Source organism: Rousettus aegyptiacus, unplaced genomic scaffold (genome assembly GCF_014176215.1).
Source record: "Rousettus aegyptiacus isolate mRouAeg1 unplaced genomic scaffold, mRouAeg1.p scaffold_m13_p_8, whole genome shotgun sequence".
Classification (NCBI taxonomy): domain Eukaryota; kingdom Metazoa; phylum Chordata; class Mammalia; order Chiroptera; family Pteropodidae; genus Rousettus; species Rousettus aegyptiacus.
The window spans coordinates 77523472-77544850 of NW_023416311.1; the positions used below are offsets into that span (position 1 = coordinate 77523472).

General features: G+C 40.3%; 1 long non-coding RNA gene across 1 annotated transcript in view; it reads left to right on the forward strand.

Annotated features, from left to right (window-relative positions):
* Positions 1-19595, forward strand: part of LOC107506366 — a 424284-nt gene extending 404689 nt beyond the window's left edge. The window contains exons 6-9 of the long non-coding RNA XR_004952683.1: positions 1709-1774; positions 3112-3315; positions 11025-11101; positions 12667-19595. This is a non-coding gene — a long non-coding RNA (uncharacterized LOC107506366). The remainder of the gene's footprint in view (positions 1-1708; positions 1775-3111; positions 3316-11024; positions 11102-12666) is intronic.
* Positions 19596-21379: the final 1784 nt, after the last annotated feature.

Sequence of the window (21379 nt, forward strand, 5' to 3'; positions counted from 1 at the left end):
CAAAGTCTTTAAGAAGCAAATGTTCTCCACTTTCTACTGCTTCTATTAACTTTTAACTGTTACAGTTTTCTGTCCAGCTTGATTGTAAACTTCTTTAGGGAGAAAACTTGGCACATCTTTTTCTTCCTTTGATACCTAATTTATATTTCACTTGATTTATACCATTATAGTACCTCATATTAGAATTTTTTTCCCTCCATATCTGTCTTTCTCTCAAGACTGTGAACTTGAGGGCAGGAATCATGTCTCATTCATCTGTGCAAACAGCACAGTGCCTACCCATTTGGCTCTCAGTTAATGGATGTGGAATAGACCTGAGATTTGGTGTGTACATGAATAAATAGGCGTGAATATTTGGGGTAAAAAAAAAAAGTCAAAACATATCATAAATTTAAATGTAATTTTTTTTAATTAGAAGAAAATATAGGAGAAAATTTCTGTGACCTATAGTTAGGCAAAGTGTTTTTCAACATCGCACCAAGAACGTAATTCATTAAACTAAAAATTAATAAATTAAACATCATTAAAATTAAAAACTTCCGCTCTGCAAAAGACACCATTAAGAAAATGAAAACACAAGCTGCAGACTGGACGAAAATATTTGCAAATCATGTACCTGACATAGGACTTGTGTCCAGAATACATAAATAATTCTCAGCATTCTGCAATAAGAAGAAAACAAACAACACAATTTTTAAAAATTGGCGAAGGATTGAACAGACACTTCACCTTTGAGGGAAGTGTAAATTGAAGTCTTGAAATACCACTGCACGTCTATGAGAATGGCTTTTTAAAGATACAATACCAAGTTGTTGAGGACAAGGAAGACATGGATCTGTCATGTATTGCTGGTGGTAATATAAAATGGTAGAGCCGCTCTGGAACACAGTTTGGCAGTTTCTTATAAAGCTAAATGGACATTCACCAGATGAGCCAGCAATCCCATTCCAAATGTACTTCAACAGGTGAATGGATAAATAAATGAGATACGTCCTTACAAAGGAATATTACTCAGCAATAAAAAGGAACAAACTTAGAGGAATCTCAAGGACTTGGGTTACATGCTGTATGATTCCATTTACACTCTCAAAAAGACTGTAGTGATGGAGAATAATAGAGAGATGGTCGCCACTGATTTGGGAGGGAGGCAGAGACTAGAATGCACAGGTAATTTGTTAGGGTGATGGAGCTGCTCTGTATCCTGAATGTGGAGGTGGTTACATAAATCTATCCATGCATTAAAATTTATGGAACTGTACACAAAAAAAAGGGAGATGAATTTACTTTGTTAATTCTTTAAATAATATTTTTACAGGAATAGGGTAGAAAAAATTCCACCTAAACAATTGTCTATAACAGAGAAATTGAAAACCTTGAGAATATAAAGGAAGAGGACAGTTGAGACTTCTCCTGGAGAAACAAATCTTGCCTTCGAGTTTTGACATTTCCAGAATTTGTGATGGGGCCGAGCTCCCTGGTCCAGGCAGTTCTCTTTGCTGAGAGCCTTCCCCATTCGTGACTATTATATGCTGACAGCAGCTGTTGGATTGAAGGACATTTGTATACTGGCAGTTTGATGTAGGGGTTAACTATTCCTGGGGAGAAAGGTCAGAGGTACTGACTGATCCCAACCTGTGACAGCACTGTACATCTCAGCCACCGCTAGTGAACCAAGTAACTAACCTCACATTGCCCTGTTTCTTTATAGACCTGCAAACACTTTTGTGAGTGCTGCCTTTTTCGATCTCAAAGCACATCTGTGAGGAAAGGTGAGGTAGGTATTATCTTTATTTTACGTAGGATGAAACTGGGACTGAGAGATTAAGCAATTTAGCAAAGGTCAAGCAACAGGGGGAAGGTCCACAGGCGGAAACCCAGGGCTTCTGGCTTGTACTCTTAATTGACTCTTTCAATCATCTACTTAAAAATATTTATTGAGTGCCTACTGTATGACAGGGGGCATGCCTCTGATAGCTTAAATTCCATTTGAAAGAAAAGACATACGTGTAGATCTTCAACACAAGGAACTAAAGGATCAAGGCCATGTGTGTGGTAAGAACCATAAGAGTTACAATAGGAATGATAGTTGCTGAACTATCAGGCCAGACTTCATGGAAAGGGTAGGCTTTGATCTGAGTATTGAACGTGGGAGAGGATTTTGAAAACTTGGGACTGAGAGAGGGACATATTTCGAAGGCAAAGTACATGTGGTGGCCAGCTTCCCAACCAACCCTGGATGGTTTTTGCCTGCTGATATCCATGGCCTTGCGTGATCTCTTCTCACACTGAATCAGCGCTGTGCCGGGTGAACAGAGTACAGCGCAAGAGACAGGGTGGGGCTTCTGAGGCCAGGTCATAAAGAGGGCTGTGGCTTGTACCTTCTCTCTTCATCGTGGGAGAAGCCAGCCACTATGTCATGAGGTTGCTCAAGCAACCCTGAAGAGAAGCCCCCAGAGACAGGCGGGAGCAACCCAGACATCTTGCCAACAGCCAGCACCAGGTCGCCATCCAGGTGAGTGAGCCGTCTCGAGCGTGGATCCTACACCCCAGTCAGGTTTTCAAATGATTGCAAAACTCAGCAGATGTTTTAGTGCAACCTCATGAGAAACGCTGAGCCAAAAACCACCCAAATTACTGACCCCCAAGTCACTGACCCACAGAGACTATGAGAGATATAAAGAATTATTGCTATTTTAAACTGCTGAGTTTTGGGGGTAATATTTACACATCATTAGGTAACAATAGAATGTGTAAGCCAAACTTGCAGGAAAAAAAAGATCAGACACATCCAGAGGATAGTCTTCTCCAGAGGCGAGGAAGGTAGAGGTTCTAACGTGCTGGGCATGAAGTAGAAAAGACCTGAACAAAGGCGATGGCAGAAAGAATTGAGAAGAAGGTACAGAGATGCCACAGAAAATTCTTTGTTCACTCTGGGGTTCTATGCCAGAAAAACTCATGGTCGTTTCTGCAAACATGAACAATTTTGGTAGTGCTAATGGCAGAAACAGCTTAAGGAACACAGAGTGAGCTATTTCTTTCATACCTTACATTTCATGTTGTGTGACAAATGTTAACTAGTCATTTACCATACCCATTTTCCTTTCTTCCCAGACACAGTGCTAGATCACATTTCCCAGCTGCCTCTCCTATCCGGTGTAGCTGTGCGACTGCCGACCGGAACGTAAACAGCAGGAATATACGGCACTTCCGGGCCCAGACCACGAAACCTCCCGCATGGATCTTTATTTTTTCTCTTCACCATGTGCTGACTTCATGCAGAGGGTAGGAGGCCCCAGAGGATGGTAGATCAATAAGGTGAGAAAGGCGACGGGCCCCTCCATTGCCTCATTACCTCATAGACCACCTACCAAATACCTGCATTTCACAATTGCATGAGCAAGAAGTAAATTTCTGTTGTGTAAAAAAAAAAAAAAAAAAAATTAAAAAATGAAGCTATCAGGACAGTGTAAAGTGAGTGTAGGGAACAGACAGGGCGGAGTAAAGAGCGAGCCCACTGCGCGCACGCTCGCTTCAAGGCCTGCGTGGATGCTCGGTGGAGACGGGCCACAGCGTTATGATCTGAACTTTCTAGCAGTCAGAGCGAAAAGGGAAACGTGATTCACAGAGACCATGAGATTTTTAAAAAGTTGAAAGAAAAAAGTCTTTCAGGAGAAGTACGACTACTAATAATGAAATAAAATGGAATTTTCTGCCAGTGAGTCCTCATCAGAGAGACTCTACACGATGTAATGAACGGTGTCCTCAACAACAGCCTAGTAACAATAGAACCACAAGTTTAAAAACACTATTCCTTACTACCTTCAGTGCAGGATAAAAGAAGTGATCCAATGCCATGGTCGAACCCAGGAAATCAATTTCATGGGGTTGGGGGCAAAGGAGAAAGCACAAAATTTTGTGGTCAAGTTAGTTCTCTGCTTGTCTGGTTGTATCTAATACCAAATGTGAGAGCATTTAGAGGCAGTAAATTGTGGATATCTTAGACAGTCCCTCCTCAACCAGTAGTAGATATTTGATAAATATATTTTACTTAATGGATTCCCTGGTTAATTATGTGTTTAGCTTTCAGAATGGGCAAAGGAAAGTAAGAGGAGGCCCAAATATCCTGGGGCTACTGCCCTGTGACCCCACATTACCTACCAAGTTTTCTCTGGCTGCTTGTGGCCCGGATGTGTCACCATCTCATGTGTTTTGCTGTATTTTCTCCCAGTGAATTTTCCTGGGGCATGTAATTAAGAACACTGACTGGAGAATGAGAAAGGAAGAATAATAGAGTATAAGAACACTGTAAAAAGTCATTATGATATGCTCTCAAAGCCAGTAATTACCACTCTTGCTTAACATGTAAATCACTATTAGTATTCTATTTGAACTACAACTAGATGCTTGTTATTTGACACAGAATGCTTTTGAGAAAGACCTAACATCTGCCCACAATTGGATTCCTTTCCAAACATTCCTGGGTGGGAGGAGGAAAGGGATACATCAAGAGGGTAATTTAATGCTTATAGTTAAAATCTTGAAAAGGACCCATTGTAAAGGGGAAAAGCGGAAGGAGATGAATTAATAAACATGCAAAATAACTTTTGGTTGGCCTTATACAGCAGATGTGGAGAGTTGTCTACAGAGAAGCTTCAAGATTGGCTGTTTGCAAAAAAAAAAAAAAAAAGAAAGAAAAAGAAAAAGAAAAAGTTATATGCCATACTGGGAAATCAGGACTGTTTGGAAGAACAGGCATAATTTGAGAGTAGTGAGAATGGAAGGAATGTGGAAACATAGGAGAGCTCTGGGCCCAGAGACGCAGGGGACTGATTTAGTAACTGCGGTCAGTGAGTATTGCCAACCATTTTAGTGAGCATTTAAATGAAACCTGAGGGAAACTGATCTTTGGTGGGTGGTGGAAGTTTCTACAACAGGGGAGCATGGTACTGCAGCAGTAGTTTTGTGAGTCTTTGAATGTGGGGTGTGGCAGGGGGAGGATATTTGGAATTAAGTGCATTTAAAATATGAGTCGCACACCATGTGTAGTAATAATCATTTAGATTCCCCTAGAGTCAGGCAAACTAGCTGTGAATCTGACAACAAGATGGATAAATTATTATCCAGACAACTCAAAATCTGGCGAGAGCTGGAGAACCATTCCAGCAGTAATGACAGAAACAGGTCAGGCTCAGATTAAGCTAGAGCTATGCAACAAATATTTCTAGTATTTTATGCAAAACACTATTCAGCCATTCTTCTTTTGGTTCAGTGAAGCTTAAAAACAGTAAGAAACTATTTGTATGACTGTGGAAGAATTCAGGAAAGCTGCGAGGGTGCCTGAAATCAGGGGAATCGGTGGGTGAAGATGGATTTATGTTAGCATTCTTTTAAGAGTAATCTCAGACCTCAGGTTGCACCTTCTGTGGTTTTAACCTAATAGCCCTTCTCAGCCTTGGAAACATTTCTCCTCCTCCAATCTCCCTGGAAATTTCTTCTGCTTCAGTCTCCTGAACTACTCTGAACCACTCCTAAGACAATACTAATACTGCCCTGCTCTATAGATATGGTAAACATGCTTGGTTGCCCACGACACACTCATTTCACCCCTTTTTCTTATAAACGGAACTCTAAATTTGTTTGGCAAGTCGTCCTCTCCTACCTGGCCATGTTCCTCACTGGACAAGTCATAGCAATCCCGTTCCTCTTACCAGTCCTTGCTTAGTAATAAACATGTGACACCATTCTATGCACTAAGATGTGAGGAGGAATCTCTCTATTTGAGGGGTCTAGAAAAGGTTTGATAAAGAGCTGCATAGGGGAAAACAGTTATTCTGCTGCTGAACATTGTCATAGCTGTTTGTGCTACGGGATAACAATTTTACAGCCATGAAGTCGAGGAAAAGAGAACTGAGTAAGGACAGCAGAATAGAAAGGTGGAAAGAACAGCATCTTTAACATGGTTAGGGCCACTGAATCAGCCAAGCTGGAGCTCCTCATTTTAGGACTTTGAAGTGTTCTCATTATTTAAGCGATTTTGACTTGAGTTTTCTATTACTTGCAGCTGAAAGTGTATCTGGTAAAATGGATATGTGTGTGTTTATAGTCTTTATTAGATTTCATAGTAAATGTCTCTGTTATTACCCTCTATGTCTGCTATATACCAGGTGTCAATGAATTGAGTTGAACGAGTTGGTTCCCTAAAGAGGTAAATGCGTGGATGGATAGACCGCTATGCCACATCTTAATACTAGCTGCATTCCCTAGCTCAGTGAATTGCATAGCTATCCCTCCAAGTGCATAAGCCAGAAACCTATTCTAGATACTTTTCTAGTTGCCTCTCTCCACAGCCAGTCCATCTCCAGGTTTTGTTCATTTTGCCTTCTAGATTCATCTCAAATCCTTTCACTTCTTTTGATCTCCACCATCATTTCTATTTCAAGCCATTAGCAAGTCTTGACTAGTGTAGTAGCCTCCTCACTAGCTTCCTGAAATTTCTCAGTGTTCTCCACACTGCAGCCAAAGGGAATCTTTTCAAAATGCTAAATCCCTCACTTATCCTACCTCCATTCCTGGTTAAAGGATAAAGAAAAAAAAATCCAAAATTTATGAAATGCCCAAAGGTCTACGTGAATTAGATGCTAAGGATATAATAGCAAAAAAGGCACGTTCCTGCCCTTAAGGAACTCACGGTCCCATGAGGGAGATGCTTGAAGCCCACTACCATTCTAGATCAGTTTTTATCATGTTAATACCTAGCCAATCGGGATCTATCCTGGACATGAAAAAGACAGTTCGACTTTTTCATTTTCTTCTCAGTTATGTCATTTCTTCCATTTCAACTCCAAGGTCAGTGCCCTCGTGATTTACATATCTTACTAAAACCTAGCTCCAGGAAACATTCAGCTACTTAGCAATAGTTTCAGATTCTGACAATATGTTAAAAATCATACTCATGCATATCAATTTGCAAGAAATAAATGGAAATCTCGAGGTGCCTGAAATTAAGAGCTATAAGCTTAGGATCTGATCCTGAAGCTTCCCCATGGGTGGTTATCAAATACAGTAATAGCTAGTACATAGTTTGGATTTTAACACACAATCAGGCCAGAATATTAGGCCACGGATCCTATGAGACACTGAATAGGAACTAATACCCTTTCATGAAACTGGGATGCTCAAAGGGATGTAGCCTCAGTAATGACAGGCATAGAAAAAAGGTCTGCCTGGTTTAATCAGGAAGCGATAAAGTTTGCTGTTCTGGACTATGGAAAAGGAGAAAAACTGTTCTCAGGAAAACAGAAATCTCAGGCCTCTGTCTCATGCTGTATTGAAATTAGAATGTACGCTTTTGTTATGATTTGGAAACTGTCAAGATTAGGAATTAAATAAAAATTAGTCCTGGGACAGTGACACCACTGGAGTACCTGGCAGAAGTGAACAGAAAATCTCTATGGAGTGACACTTCCAGAGCTTAGGCCACACAGGATTTCCACAGGAAAATTTCTGTTGACCAAGATGTAGATACAAAAACAGAAGAAGCCTACGATAATAGAAGTGTTATCTGGAAAGGATGATGTCTTGAGTAGAATCTTCTGGAAACAGACTCTGAGATCAAGATCTGTATGCATAAAGTTATTTGGAGAACACGCTAAGGAACACCTTTGAGAGAGGGAAAGAAGGATTAGGCAGAAGGAGATAGAGTAATACAGTTGCAACAGAAGTCTTAGCTGATTCCGTAAGGAGCTCTAGAGTTGGGATGGCCATTAAGAATATTCCAAATTGAGACAGTAAGACTGGGCCTTTATATCCCAACATTGACTAGTCACTGGATGTAAGTTGCCCCTGAAACGAGTTCATAAACTTGGGAAAGATGACCCCCTTTGGCCAAAGACAATTCCCAGAGAGACCCAAAAGTGAGCCATCAGCAGCCAGTGTACCCAGAAACAAATAAATGAGTGTCTCGACCCTAAAATTGGAGATGGGAGGTGAGGACTTTGAGCAGCACAGATCAGCATCCACTACAGTCCACCCTTAGACAGCTTAGTTCCATTTCCATTTGCATTTTGTATTAACTTTGTCTCATCTAGGAAGAGCATCATCAGGTTTCTGAATGGTCTCAATTTCAGAGGAATCTTATATAAAGAAAGTTAGTGGAGAAAGTTAACAGTACCTGCTGTTGCAACTAGGTTTAAGAACACAACCAGTTTTCATAAGGATAAGATATTGCACTGATCCATTAACTATCCAAATTGGGCAGCAGAGTACAAGAAATGTCCCAATTATTCACTGAGTGTGAAACATATTCTTCCCTTTCTTTATTATGTAATAGCAGCTATACCTCCTCCTGATGATCAGGGTAAATTACCCCTGCAAGAAGGATGTTTTCTTCCCTTGCTTACTGGTCTCTTGACAGTAAGAACTGTAAATGATCCAGTGGCAGTCATAGTTTAAAGTAAAATGGGACTCTTATTGCATGCCCTGGTGGAAGCAGTCAACCTCTGGGAATGAAGACAGAGCCTAAATTTCAAAGACAGAAAAAAATTCCACAAGCGGGTCATTGTGAGTGAGAGTAAGATAGACAGAAAATAGAAAAAAGTAATTAAGAAACATGGTAGGTGGAATGTGAAGTTACAATACATATATAATATGAATAAATATAGCATGAATGCTTTTTAAAAAGTATAGAATGGGAAATGACCTAATTAAAAGTGTTGCTGATTGAAGTCAAAAAATAATATGGTGAAAATAAAGCCAAATGTGTATAGTCACGATAAATATAAATGAATTAAACTCAGCAATTAAAAGGCAGAGATGCTGAGATTGGATTTAAAAGTCAGTTGTATAAGAGACACCTAAACAGAGTGGCAGAGAAATACTAAAAATTAAAGGATGAGAAAAGATTTATTAGACAAATTCTTAGCAAGAGAAAGCCATTGTGGCTATATGACATCAAACAAACTAGTCTTTAAGGCAAACTAATTTTTATAGATAAAGAGGGTCATTATAAAAGAAGATACCAGGAAGATATATGGTTCTGAATCTATAGTACATAACAGTATAGATTCGAAGTCTATAAAGAAACCCAGGGCGGTGGCAGCCTACCTAAAGTGCTGCATCTCCTGGGAGTTCCGCATTCTCAGAAGGCTTAGTAACCTCAAGAAAATAAGATCAGATTTAAGAAAATGGTTATTGGTTCGATTTATCCTAACTATTCAGAAGCAAGGTTCATTTATAAATACACTCTGGAAAGTGATTAAACAGATCCTTTTTATCTCGTTAAGTTTGTTTGCCAAGTACAGCTGTGTTTATGAAGTTAAATTTTTGCTTACTGATTTTAGGAAGTAAATTGAGTAAATGAATTGTGAAATTGAGCTGAACTTTCATAAAGATATATAAAACCTGAGCCAGTTGTCAAAGATTCATGCATCGAGGTAGACTCTCCAGGTGAGCTTCTTATGAAACTGAAACAACTTTTGAGAACTTTGGACTGGCTGACAGCTCTGTAATAGAGAGGAATTTTTTCATTAGTTATTTTGTCTTCTTGTTTGGTTTGATTTGGTTGGCTGTGAAATTTTTATTTTCTTTAATGAAAATAAATCTCAGTAGCATGGCTTATAAAACTATAGTCTCAATCAAAAAGGTCCTCCTCATGGACTAAAATTCCAAGAGAACCACATACCTCTAGTTTTCAGTATCTATTTACAAGTCAGACAATCTCTTCTCTCTTACCTGCAGATTCTTTCCCTTCTTTATGTCTCCATGATTTTCTCACTTATTCTTGTTTGTCCTTTCTCAAATGAAAGTGGGAAGGAATAAATTAATCAGGGCTTAAATCAGGCAAGATTTTATGACTGACAATATGTGACGGGATGAGGGGGAGGAGAGAGAGGAGAGGGAGGAAGAAAGAAAGGGAAAGAGGGAAAGAGAGAGAACAGGAGCATGGAAGCTTTTGCAGGGAGAGTAGACCTTGGGAAAGGAGGTGATAAAGATGCTCTTGATGGTTTCACAAAAGGAGAGACATGGCTGCTAAATTTGACCTTCCTCCCAAGTAATGGATGAGATGTAACGTTATTATCAGAATAATGGTAATGAGCAATAGATGCAGACTCTCTGCCTGTAGAGATTGCAGACAAAATAGACGTTAAGGCAAAAAGCATTATTCAAAAAGCATTATTCAGTCTAAAAAGACTCATTATTTAGCTTCCCGTTAGGAAAGCTTTGGTGGGGTTACTTGATTGTGGTGAGCTCAGTCCTTCCACATCTAAAGAGCAGAAAATTTCAATAGAGGAATAAAGTGTCCTAAACTAGATTTGGTGGTGATATCGGAACCTTAAAAAGCCAAATCTCACTAGTGTCTCAAACAGGTTCAACATCAAGTTCATTATTAGGCTCTGTCTTAGTTACACTTTTAGTGCTCCTTTTTTGACACTCGAAAATGCCAAATATTCTCTTAGTTGTGGTTTTAGAATAAATTAACTTCATTTCTGTTTTTTTTTTTCTCGAGAATTTTCCTTTGAAGGAAAGGAAAATTTTTGCATTTTTATCACAGTGATCTGACTGCATTTTTGCAATTAAGGTATCTCATTTCTGATATACAGTTTGTCTCGTTAAATGGGATTTTGGTTATGCATCTTTGTAAAACCCTGCCTCTGGAATTGTGGTTTACCCTTGTGAACTTTCTCACTGAGTTTGGAAGCTATTCCTCATTGTTTTTGTTTTTCGTTTTCTCTGTTTGGCGGCAGCCTGGCGTCTACCTTTTTTTATAGTAATAGACGATCAGCCCTTTTCTTCTGTCACCCGTAGGTCAAGGTTTTTCTAGAACTGGCACACAAGGTATAAGCACAGATGACTTTGTAAATTCAAAGGCTGGCCACTGAGTTAAAGTTCTATAACTCCAAGGTACTAGAACTTGACACGAATGAAAGTTTATACATACGGCCTAATGCTTGATGTCTCACCCTGTGAATGGTTGCCACCAATCCCGGTTTGTAAGTCCGGATCTATAAGACATCTTTCTTTTTCAGACCAGCGGACTTCAAATTCCGATGTGCATCAGAATGATGCAGCATGGTGGTTAGAAATACAGACTTCCGGTTATTTTGTAAGTGTTCCTCATTATGAATTTATCCACTGTTTCCTCATTCTTTTTTTTTTTTTTAGGAATATCATACAAGTGATGAAGTCATGCTGTGTTTCCTTCAATGCATTTTATCAGATATTACAGTTTTTACTTGTCCCATTACTGATGATATTCACTTGAATAGCTTGATTAAGTGGAATCTGAAAGACTTTTCCACTGCAAAGCTGCTTTCTTTCCCCCTTTTAATACGTAAATACCTTGTGAAGAGATACTTTGAAACTATGTAAATATCCTGTTCCTCGTCCAATTTTCAATTTATTCATTCTTTAACTCTGTAAGAACTCATAATATCTCATTTTATTCATGGGTTACAATCTGATAATATAATTATTTCGATGCTCAAATTGCCACCAGTTTTGCCAGTAACTTCTCCCTCACACTGGCTTGATAGAGCCCTGTCGTTCTTCGAGTACTTCCTAGCATTTGGCACAAGATGCTTTGGACTCATCTTGTACTTTCCCTGCCGCACCCTGGAATCAGCCTTCCTCCAAAGAGTCCTGAATCCTTTTAGTGGGAAACGATATTAGAAACTAAGATCTGGGCACTAGGTATACTTATCACTGTGGGTTCTTACAGCAACCAGAGCTGAGGAATATATGTTACATTTATATTTATTTTTATATCTTCCTATGTTTGAAAACTGGGGGTCACACTGATATCTTCAATTCCAAACCAACACTACAATGTCCATTTTAATTTCTTTTCCTTTTCATGTTGGGTGAAGCCGGGGTGGGGGAGGGTGATATTTTGTCTATCACATACATTAACTCATTTAATTCTTTTAAAAACCCTATTATTAGGGGTGAGGGTGGAGGTATTGCCAGCCTGATGCCTCATCATCCCCAAACACTAAAGAGTGTATTTCAAATGACTTGGGGAAAAAAAGGCTTTCTATGCTACTTGTAACTTTTCTGTAAGTTTGTGATTATTTCAACGCTTTAAAAAGTTTATGCTAAAAAAAAAAAATGTTCTGTAGATCAATAAACCATGAGATACAATAGTGATCATAGTATACCTGGAAATCTGAATGAGATAAAGGTGTTAATACATTTTCCAAATTGGGGGAGGGGAGGAGAGAAAAGGGGAGAGGCAGAATTTTAATCTAAGGAGAGTGGAAGCTGGGAAAGGTGACTTCCGCTGCCTTACCTTTAAGGACCTAGGTTTGTGGCTCACAGTTGTAATCTTCAGTGCATCACTGCACTCATCATTTACACATGGCCATTTACCAGGCATCCAGGGCTGAGGTCCACTCAGGAGCTGGGGATCCTGACTAGCTAATCAGACATTTTGCTTGGATACCACCCATCAAGATGGTGGAACATAATAGCCTAAAAAGAACCACTGGATGAATTTCTTCAAGCTTGTTCAGCCCCCTTTACAGACAGAGACGCCCAAACACAAAGTTCTTGAGGATTCAGACAAGGCTTCCCAGCTCTTGAGTGTCAAGACTCAGAAAACACTCAGGTTCCTACATTTCATCAATGGCATGCCAGAATTGACTCATGTGCTTTCTGACCTTGTTGCAGGTAAAAATAGATCTATCAAGTGGCAGAAGAAGCCCTCTTTATCCCAGGTGATTAGGGTGAGTTGCTGCTTGGTTATTCAGTCAAAGTGAGAAAACCATAAAGAGCGACATGTAAATACCTTAAACATCGTATTTGCGACTTGATCTCCTGATTAGAGTTCCATGGCGTTGTTCTTGCATATGCCTCAGTCACGATCCATCGTCTCTGATTTCCACTTTTTTTTTTAAAGTAGAGTTATAATTTAAAGATATTTGTCAAACAATGTGAGTGCAGAACCATTCTAGATGTTAATATTTTTTTCTCTCATTCCGTTAGAGTTGTCTCATCCACAGCAGTTTTTTTAAATATGTGACTTGGGCAAGTTACTTAATGTCTTTGTGACTCCGTCATCTTTTCTGCAAAATGAGATACTCAAGGCTCATCTTGTATTTTTTCTGTCCCAGCCCTGGAATCAGCTATTTTTCCAAGGACTTCTGGCCCCTTTTAGTGTAGAATAGTATTAAAAAAACAAGATCCTAGGCACTCGGTATATCCATCACTATTGAATTGTTGCTGGTCCCAGGTCCTCACAGTGGATAGAGCCAGGGAGTGTATGTTACATATACGTTTATTTCTGTATCTATTTTTATATATTGAAAACCATGAGTCACACTGATATCTTCTATTCTAAACCAACACCACAAAATTTGTTCTAGTTTTCTTATTTTTATGTTTATAACTCCCTTCTCCAACTATGAATAACTGGGCTCGCAATATCCTCAATATATTTACTTATTCGAGCAATAGTCCTGTACGTAACCAAGCCACTATTTCTGCCATTATCCTCTCCCTTTGTGTACTCTGCCACCCATGCCCAATCACCTCTGTGCGTGAACAACCTGCAAACCCTCAGTGGGCTCTGAACCCCATGCCAGGCCACCTAACATGGGGGTACCCACTTTATTCTGCTTAAATTCTGACTGCGTTACACTGTCCTGCCCTCTAGGGATGCCCTTCTCACTCCGCTGGGGCTCTTACTCTGTGTGCTGGGCCAGCTCCCCACACATCCACACCACAGTCTTGCTCAGGCTCTGATCCCCCATGCCAGGCCGCCCTTCCTACACCAGCCTCGGTGCACTCGGCTCTGGCATCTACCCTGGGCCACTGCAGCTTCCCATTTCTTTTTGAGTAGATGTCATCACCTAAAGACTTCAGGACTATTCAGGAAAAAAGGAGGAGAGGCTGAGGAAGAGTTTCCTTTTTGTTTTTAACACCTTCTCTGATGCGATGAAGAGAATCAATAGGGTAAAGAAAGAGTGTTCGCATTCAACAAGACAGTTTGGTGCTTCACCTGTAATGTGTAGGAAAACTTATGCCCAGATTGATTTATCCCCCAAATTGCATTGTCACCAAAAGACGCTGATAACTTCTTCACTTGGGAGCACCCTCAGCGTCCAAATATTTAATTCCTATTATTATCAAGATCACTTATTGATGAATACTGCCTTTTATTTCTTTGCCACTTCATTCCCTCATTAGCCCTTTATATATTTTATATAAACTCTTGAAGGCCTGGCATACGCTGATATGATACAATCAGTGTGGGCTTAGAAGTCAGACAGACTTGCATTCAAATCACTCTGATTTATCTATCTTTAATTTTTTGAAGATTATATGTGTGTGTATGCCATATAATAAAGCATTCTCTAAATGTCCATTCCTAGCACGTCTACCTTCCTGACAAAGTCTCGTGTTCATGCGTGTGTACATCTGTCTACCTCTTTGTTCTTCTTTTTCCTTTGAGAACTGAGACCACGGGAAGAACTTCAGGCATGTAAAAACTGATCAATAACAACAGTTCTGAAAACCAGAAAATTGGTCTAATTTCTCACTGAACTTTAAATAAATATATCACTTGTTATTCTCAGAAGTTTTTGACCCACTGAGACTTTCTGGGACTTCCCTGAAAAATTCGGATCTTCAGGGTTCTCCCAATTGTGTTCTCATAGCCAATACAATGACGCAGGTAAGGGAGGGCAGAAGTAGCGTCCTGCAGATCTGCCCCTCTCCATGCTCAGTATACCAAGATATGTCCTGCTATCTGAGCAAGTGAAAGTCTTTCTGGGGTCTAGCTTGCTTGCCTCATTCTCCCTCAACCACTCATTGTTGAGCTATGAGGATTCCCTGTTCCTTCTATGTTTCAAAGACCATTCTAAGAGAAATAGAACTGGAAAACCAGTAAAAAAAAATTATTTGTCAAGTCTGCCTCAGTTAGTTGGAAAAATCTATGCTTGTTTTCATATAAAAATTTTCTGCAGTACCTTGCATTATATTCTTGTCTTTGAGCCACTTCTGTCGAAACTGTACCTTTCCTCAGTTATTTTACTGTAATTTTACAGTGTAAAATCCTTCCTCTGATTACACTGAAGCCTGTGCGAAGTGAAGTATAGCATCTCTCTCCTGTGATAAGATGGAAATTGGTATCCTTGCCCCCATGACACCAGAGTAAAATGGGAAACTGCACTTGTGTAATCATCAGAGTACAGACTATATAAGAGAGGTACAGAATTGTTTCTTTTTTGGAGGGTTTAATTAAAATCATTACTTAAAAATAAGCATTATGACAACATCATTATTGGGCTATTTTCAAACCGAGGAACACCTATGAGAATTCAAGGTTCCATGAGAAAAGCGCCTCCTCTTGGTTCATACATGTGCATTTGCTGGATTCAAAAATTTAAAGAAATCTGTTAACCTTCTGGTAACAGCTACATTGATTATTTTAGAGTTGTCTAAATATGAGAGGCATATCAAAACACTTTAATATTTTGTAATATTTTAGAGGGTCATTATAAGACATTCTCTTTTACTCAGTAAGGATTAAATAACCAAGTCTATGTTTTTTTATTGCTGATTTCTACGATTAAAGCGAGTACATATAAGCTGAGCTGATTGCAATATAAAAAATTATTCTCTTGGGTCCTACTTGTATTCATTCTCTTTCTACATTTTAAAAACCCATTCATCAGTTACTCTGCAGTAGTACCAGTACTTAGCATGCGCATATTATCTTCTCATATTCCAGTGCAGTCTTCCAAAATCACGCGTGTGCATGTGGGTATGCATACACCCGCCCACACTCACAAACACACATACACACATGTAAGCACGTATAAGGGCATCCAAACATATTTACCCATAATTACATTCTAGGCACTTTATCAAACACAGATATTTCTGCATTCGTTTGTGGAGCCTGAGAAGAATCCCTGCTAATGTTTGGAGTCTTAAAGCAAACTGTAATCTTATAAACAGTGAGGTGAACCTCAGAGGCAGTAGTCTTTTGATATGCAACATAAGTGAAATGCTGCATAATATAAAATGATGGCGCTATTAATCCTACGGCACTGGTGGTGCCCAGCTCCCCCCTTCGCTATTGATACCAACACCATTGTCTCTGGCTTTAAACTTCATCAGTATGCAAACGGAGTGTCACTATGATGGGTGGTAACTTGGTTGGATGCACTTTCTACATTTCTGGCAAATGAGTATAATTATTTTCAGAGCTGCGGGCAACTCATGCATGTTTTATCCTCCATCTGGACCGGCACGGTACACAATAGTGATAAAAGATGATTTTCCCCCTTGGATGTTCACAGGCCATCATCGACACAGTCCTGATGAAATGGCCATGTATCCCCTAGCAGTTCTATATCTGCCACAGCTTGACAACAAAATTATTTCCCCATAGTACTAAAACACTTCAAATATTCAAGCCCTCTGTGCATATATTTGTGTTTTGAAGCATTCAGCGTTAACATAATGTGGTAATTTATAAACTGACAAATTAACTATGCAGAAATCACAGAGAGGCCTTATGAGGTCTGCAAAGCAGCAGAAAAGAAAGCAGAAGCTTTTTGCGCTCAGTAATAATAATAATCCTATCAACTGTCGCAGATTGCCCGGCCTCCCATTGTTAGAGCCTCGTGCTCGAAAGCTTGCTTACTGTAGGTGATTCTGCCCGAGACGCCGAGACGCCTCGCCTCAAACCACGCCAACCAGGAGGCTTGGCTCAGGCTTAATGTGCCATCCCTCTCCAGGTCTGGAACTAATGGGGAAAATGGTACTAATAAAAAAAACACAAGTTGCCCATATTGATCACTGAGAGCCAGAATGGATGTGAGGTTGGAATTTGGGGAGGGCGAGATTTACTTTTGAGACAGGAAGTGAATTTAGGACTGGCAAAATCAATACCAGCAAAACTGAGATTATGCATGTGAAGGGACGATCAGCCTTCTTTGTTTCGTGGTTATGAAATCATTTTGATGATTAAAATCCATCATCTTGCTAGCCCGCTTTAGCAAATGCTGGCAATCCTTATAGGCCCACTATTGATCCTCAGACAGACAGCTGAATGGAGGCAGCATTCATCAAAGGACGCAAAAGAGCGCATTTTCACTTTTATTGTATTAGCCTAATTCTCTTTCAGATGAATTAAAGACTAATTTTGCTAGACCAAGGGAAGAGTCTGTGTATCTTCTGCTGCCCCCATCTGTTTAACATGTAGATACTTAGAAGGCAGACTTAATTTTTTAGAGGCAAGAAAGTATTTACAAATTCCTTGTGAAAATACAGAACATTCCTTCGTGATATGGCAAACTGGCCTCCTTCCTTGCTTCCCTCCCTGCACCCCGGTCTCCACTCCACCTCCCCCAGTCACTCATTTCACACACACACAAGCACACTTGCTCTCTTACAGAGTCATGCGCGTGCGTGCGCGCGCGCGCACACACACACACACACACGCCGTCCTTTAAATGGTATGTACCATGCTATAAGGCCTACCAAACATCAGACACTCTTTATCAGCAGTTGTGCCAGGGTCTCCATGGCAACAGTATAATAGATTTGCCCTTATTCAATCCCAGAGGCCACATTGAAGCGCAATGCAAAATTTGCTGGGGCCTGAATTCCTTTCAAGCCATGGCTCATGTGTCAGGAAACAAGTCAATGCACAGACAGCACTGCACATAAAGATGGAAAGGAACCTTTTCTCCCCACTGCTGTTTGCTCACAGTGACATTCAGAAGCTCAGGCCCTTCTAGATCTCATTTCTGTCTCATTTTCTAGTTATTAATTCACTTCTTTGGGTAGAGAGGCGAGTGGGGGAAGGGAGCGCCATGCTTTGCAATACTAAACCGCCAATGAAAGTGCAAAGCAAGCTGCATAAAAACGAAGCATGCATCTCAGCCTCCAAGGTTATATGAGATTCAATATGGCTGCAGCCCATCACAACTGCAGACTAAATTCCGGGGTTCGATGCACCCCAGTGCCAAGCACTGCTGAGTGGCTTAGCCAGCCTCCTCAACCCACTCTGGAGTGGTATTTTGTGATACTCAAGTAGCCTTCCCCAGGGAAGGAGAGGCAGGAGGGTGGACACACGCCCTTGTCCTAAAGCCATCCTCAGCAGACTGGAGGATCCCTGGAGCTCACACCTGAAGTACTCTGTGGCTAAAACAAGCACCGCTTAAAAGTTAAACAATCATTTGTTTCAGGTTTATTTTAATCATTAGCTTTGGGACTTACAAGATGATTACTTTGTGGGTTAATTATTTTCTGTGCTGTGGCTTTCCAAACCTAATTGCCCAACTTCATTATTGTACATAGTGATCCATAGCTGTTCCTAAAATTACCTGTCCAAATATTTTCCCTTTTGATTATCACTGAGAATTTGCTATTTTTCTCCCTGAGTTGGAACTTTGCATAAATGACTTGGTTGGGAGATGCTTGTGTGATTTCGAAGATTACTAAAGATATCATGGGCATGTGATAGAACTCATTGGCAATACTATTAGGATTTGAAAGAAGACTCTGAAGGGACTTTGCCCAAGTGAAGCCTGATTAACTTCAAGACAATGATTCTCGTATTTTGACGTGAATAAAAAGCACTTGGAGTATTGTGAAAACACAATTTCTTGAATCTCATCTTCAGAGATTCTGACTTAGTAGGTCAGGGCCAGGGCCCAAGAGTTTGCATTTTTATTAAGTTCACAGGTGGTGCCAATGTTTCTGGCTCATGGACTAAGCTTTGAGAAGCACTGCTTTAAGCCAGCCTCCAAGAGTAAAAGTTCCTCAACCTGACTTGAAGCTTATTTTGACTGTTTACTATAGCTTTAACCTCGGTGTTCTTTTTGTAGGGCATTACTTGTCATCCTAAAATAATTACACCCTTTCCAGTAGATCAGACCCAAAATTTCACTCATAGCCTGAGACACAGGGAGGATGGAAGCCATAAAGAAAAAAAAAGTGTCAGGAGGTCAGGATATGTCCTCAGGACTAGCACTGTGTCTGCCATGTATTAGGACTTGATCAACATGTTTTTGAATGAATACTTGAGTGGATAAAGATGATAGAATTTCAAAGCCTCCATACTTTAAGAAAGAGATCTTACGCATAAAAGTGTTCTATGTTTTATTTACATGGAAATATATTTTATATATTTATATATTTGGTTTTAAAAAGTGACATATGAATTTTTGCCAAAGGGATTAAATAGTACTTTAAATTCTTCTAAGTTAGAACCATAGAATGAATCACTGTAGAAAGCAAAATCCTTTTATGATTAAAAACATTACTCTCTAATTTGTCTATTTTTACAGGTTTGGGGTTTCTTCAGATGGGGAACACTGCATTTTTATCTTAAGAATCACCAATTTTACTTTTTACTGAGCATAAAAAAATGCATTTCTGCCTGATGTTTTAAACTTAACATCATCATTTATTTCTTTTCATTTCCCACTCCCACTGATTTGACCCTAAAATCTGGGTCATTTTAACAAATAATCAGTTGTAACAACAACAAAAATTGAGGCAATATCACGTAACACTGATTCAAGATGATTCCACTCAGTTTGACCAGGGTTTGATTACCTGTGCAAAGTGAGCGATGCACTGGCAAGTGACTGAGGGGGGGGGGGGGGAGAGTGGCGGGGGAGGGGAGGAGAAGAGAGGAAGTAAACTGTGAATTACAGTGACCTGCTTTGTGAATTCCCTAATCTACATGAATTGGTGAGAAAGTAAAGGCAGTATTTTTCACCACACTGCATTATGTCTTCAGTCCTGGGAGTTTTCTTCCCAGAACAAGGCCAAAGGCACAGAAGTGGGCATCTTCTTAGGCCGGGACTCTACTGGGCCCTCTTTGCCCTTCCAGCAAGGGAGGTGCAGGGGAGACAAGAGCTGACTCTTCCTCCCCACCCTGCCCTTGTTTTCAGCCCTAGCACATCATCATCCTGTGTGGACTGGTGAGAAATAAAATTCTCTTAAAATAAATCCAAATATACAGAATTATAGAATTGTTAAACTAGATCTTTGAGAGGTGATGCTTTGGGACTTGATGCTTCCTTTTGCCAGAGAAGATGAAGCCCAGGATCATGCAGTCACTGGCAGAGCTGGGGTGTGAGCCCAGAGCCTAGACTCCGACAAAAGTCCAGTGACACCTACCACAGGCTTTGTCCTCTCAGGAAGGGCAGCCTGTCACACTGCATGAGTAACCAGCCCCTCCCACATGCACCACCCTGCCACAGACTACCTGAAGGGGAGAATGAATGCAGAGCTATCAACAGCTTCCAATTCAACAAATATTTACTGAACACCTGCTATGTGCCTAGTGCTGCACTGCACTCTGACAGCACCAGAGTGAATGGGACACAACAGTTTTATTACAAGGTGGTTACAACCAAGGGAGTCTATTTTTCATCACTTTACAATAGCCATCCCCTCCGTAATGTTTTGCAAACTGGAGCGTGCCCAGTATGTCTGGAGCCACAGAGTAAACTGGTTGTTACTTCCTCATGTTTCCATTTTGTGTTATAATTACTCTATTTCCTTGATCATATGACAAACTTTTTTTTCTGATTCACATGTTAAGCTTTGGAAATCTGAAAGGATGCCTGTCACTCGAAGCATGCTCCCCCAGACTTGTCCCACAGTTCTAGGGTTCTACACAGACCCGTGGCGTCAGCGAAGAATCCGTTGTCCTCTTCCGTTTTTGTCTTTTGTTTTTTTCCCTGATATAGGGTGAGCTGTATCTTAGAACTAAGAACGTAAAGGAATTTGAAATGTTATTTTTAATGTTAAATATTTCAGAGTACTTCAAAATATATCAGTTTGGGATACTTAAAAAAAAAAAAAATACAAGACTTCCGAGAAGTCTCTCCCTGTGAAGGGTGCTTGCAGGCTCTACCTCTGTAGTCTCTGAACTTGGACTTTTAGCTCTTCCGCCTTGGAGCACTTGGGGTTTCTGAGGAAGGGACTGAGAGGCACTGGTTTAAATGATGCAGTGTTTTTAAATGCACAGTGAGAATGGGAGAAGGTCCAAAGAAGAACACAAAGCCGAGCATTCCAATCAAAACCTGGACCTGAAAACAATGAGACACAAACACTTTTCCTGAACTGACTCATTTTCATTTCATAAACACTCTTCCTCCGCCCCCACCCCGAAAGAAAACTGGTCCATCATGGCCTGCTGCTCCGATGTGTTTTCCCGCTTTCTGCTTGCTCACTGCTTTGCGACCAGCACAAACTTTGGACACTGCCTTTTCTCACTGGCCTGTCTGGCCACCTGTCCAGGCCTGTGCTCTACGGTAATGGCCAGCAGACCGTGCCTTTCTTGCCAAGTGGATCTGATGCTCCGTGGACCATTGTTTGTGGGGCCGCTGCTGTCCCATGGCTGCCC